Here is a 3,046-nt window from a genome sequence, read left to right as displayed (position 1 = left end):
TTCAATCCCTAGTTTTGGTTGTTTTGCTTCTCATTTACCCTAAAATTCAATAATTATTAATATAGGGACACTCTCAAAACCTCTATATAAGGAGTGTCAACCCCATGGCAAATACCATATCCAATTCCCATTGAACGATCACGTAAACACCACAAAATAGTTTGAGCGATCGTATTCATAAAAAATAAAAATAAAAAATAAAAAATGGCTCTTCATCAAGCCAAAGTACTTCTAGTGGCTTGCCTCCTATCCTCAGTCTTAGTCCAAATCTCTAAGGCTGACTGTGGTGGTGGTGGTGGCATAGCCATCTACTGGGGTCAAAACAGTAACGAAGGAAGTCTAGCTGAAGCCTGTAATACCGGGCTTTATGATTACATAAACATAGCCTCTCTTATCCAATTTGGCGGTGGCCGAGACTTGGGACTCAACCTTGCAGGCCACTGTGATCCAGCAAGAAATACTTGTACCAAAATTGGAAGAGAAATAAAGACTTGTCAGAGCCTAGGTGTTAAGGTCCTCCTCTCTATCGGTGGAGGTGCTGCAACCTATTCTCTATCATCTGCTGAGGATGCCAAACATGTCGCACGCCAAATATGGAATTCCTATCTGGGTGGTACGGACTCATCTGCTACACGTCCTTTTGGACATGATGCTATTTTGGACGGCGTAGATTTCCACATCGGCGGTGGATCCAATCTATATTATGACGATCTTGCAATTTACTTGAAGGAGCTATATGATCAGCAATGAACAAAAACTTACTATTTAGCAGCGGCTCCTCAGTGTTTCTATCCTGATTATTATCTTGATGCAGCCATTAAAACTGGGCTTTTTGACTTTGTTTGGATTCAGTTCTATAACAACCCTCCATGCCAGTATAATGCTAATGCTGGTGTGGATCTATTTTTGGATTCATGGAATAATGATTGGACTCCAGCGAATGCAAAGAAGATGTTTCTTGGGTTACCAGCATCCCCGGATGCTGCCCCAAGCGGTGGGTACATCATCCCTGAAATCCTGAACAATGAAGTTCTTCCCATCATAAAAAAGACGCCAAAGTATGGAGGTGTGATGTTGTGGAACAGGTATTTTGATCGTCTGACTAATTACAGTTCCAACATTATCGACCATGTTAAATCGGAAAATAGGCTATTCTCCATTATGTCTAAGTATGCATAATCTGCCATTATGAACTCTATATATACATATGTGTGTGTGTGTGTGTGTGTGTGTGTGTGTGTGTGTGTGTGAATGAGTGACTTGTACCTTGAAGTAATTATAGTACTAAATAAATCGGGTACTACTATCACTCCATGTTTTAAATAAATATTGGTGGGAAATGTTTATTTTCCTATTTCTTTTCTTGGGCAGCAGTACAGCATATTTTATTCCATAGAAGATACATCTGATACGTCCTTTGCACCAATACAAACCAAACAAAACATAATTATTGAGTATATATCTAATTATAAAGTTTTGTTCACCACATCAGCCATAAAGCAAGACAAGCTTATTCTGTTATAGGCTAAGGATCAGGTATTCCTCCTTACGTGCGGCTAATCAACATATATACTACCATCAATTTCAATTTCTTGAAGTAACGTTGGCAAGTTGCTTTTGGTGTTCAATTTTCCAATTCAACTTATTATGTAGGGTTCTATATATATATATATATAATTATTCTTTTGGAATTTTTTTATTTTATAAAGTTAGAATATAATGCAAATCAATATGAAGAGTATTAAATGAGCAATTTTTTTATATTTGGCTTTTATAAATTTAGAATATCCCAATAGAATAAGAGGACCATTTATATGTGTATACATATATATATATATATACATACTATTTATTCACATTGAGAATAATTTACTTCTTTTGTTCAAACTTAATTTCATTTTAAACATGTATTCATAGGTTATAGGCTTGGTGTTGTAGTAAAACTATTAATCCGATTAGGTTTGTATGAAATCCTCCCATCCTTTTAGTTTGAAATAAATTGTAATCTCTATGGGGGAAAATCATTTTAAATAATATTAACTTTTACTAATTATTATATTATCATAAATTGAATATTAAAAATACTACTTCTTTTTCTGAGATTTGAACTCAACATAATTGTATGAGAAAATAATATAACGTTACTGGAAAAAACAAAATGTAGTGTCTTGAATTCATGATTATATAGGCAGTGAACTAACAAATGTGGTACCGAATAAATTCCGACAGTCGCCAGTTAGTTTCCAGCAAAATAGAGCTGTTTTGAAATAATTCAATGTTATAGTCGTCCTCATCAATTTCTTTTGGTTACCAAGTTGCGAAGAATGACTTTTTTTTTTCTTTTTTGTTTTTCAAGATGGTAAGTGGTACATGCAAAAGAAAGGAAATTAACATAAACGATAAATGGTATGTGGAGAGATAAAAAATCCAAATCTTTTGTCCTATTTTATTTTATTTTTTATCCATATGTGATCAATAATATAATATCATCTCATAAAAAAGAGTACTCAAAAAAATAAACTAAACATATAAAAAGTAATAATTTTTTAAATGCGGTAGAGTTTTATTATTGATTGGATAAAAATGAAAATAGAGAGAAAAAAAAAAAAAGGAAAAAGATCTTCATCATTTATTTGGTATAAAAGAAACTACCATCAGTGTGTATTAGACTAATGTTTCATTAATTGATGAGCAAAATGTTAATTTGCTAAAAAATTTCTAGCTTTTTAGTATTCCCTTTTGAATGAGAACGCCTCTCTCTCTCTCTCTCTCTCTCTCTCTCTCTCTCTCTCTCTCTCTCTCTCTCTCTCTCTCTCTCTCTCTCTCTCTCTCTCTCTCTCTCTCTCTCTCTCTCTCTCGCTCTCTCTTTTTGAAAAAAAAAAAAAAACTGCAACACCTTTTAGCCAAATTCTGAACAAGTGTACAAATGTTTGGAACAAAAAAAATAAATAATAACAATAATAATTATTATTATTACAAATGAAATAAGTCATCTTCCAGCAATACAAACAGACTAAAGGTCACGTCCTTCTGACCAAGTCGGAAA

At 33.5% G+C, this 3,046-nt stretch overlaps 1 pseudogene; it reads left to right on the top strand.

The window, feature by feature from the left end:
- The first annotated feature begins 200 nt into the window (after positions 1 to 200).
- On the top strand, positions 201 to 1,191 carry LOC107408696 (acidic endochitinase-like; annotated as a pseudogene).
- Positions 1,192 to 3,046: the final 1,855 nt, after the last annotated feature.

This window comes from Ziziphus jujuba, chromosome 1 (genome assembly GCF_031755915.1).
Source record: "Ziziphus jujuba cultivar Dongzao chromosome 1, ASM3175591v1".
In the NCBI taxonomy this organism is placed as follows: Eukaryota; Viridiplantae; Streptophyta; class Magnoliopsida; order Rosales; family Rhamnaceae; genus Ziziphus; species Ziziphus jujuba.
The sequence above is the reverse complement of the archived record's forward strand: the minus strand, read 5'-3'. Positions and strand labels throughout refer to the sequence as shown.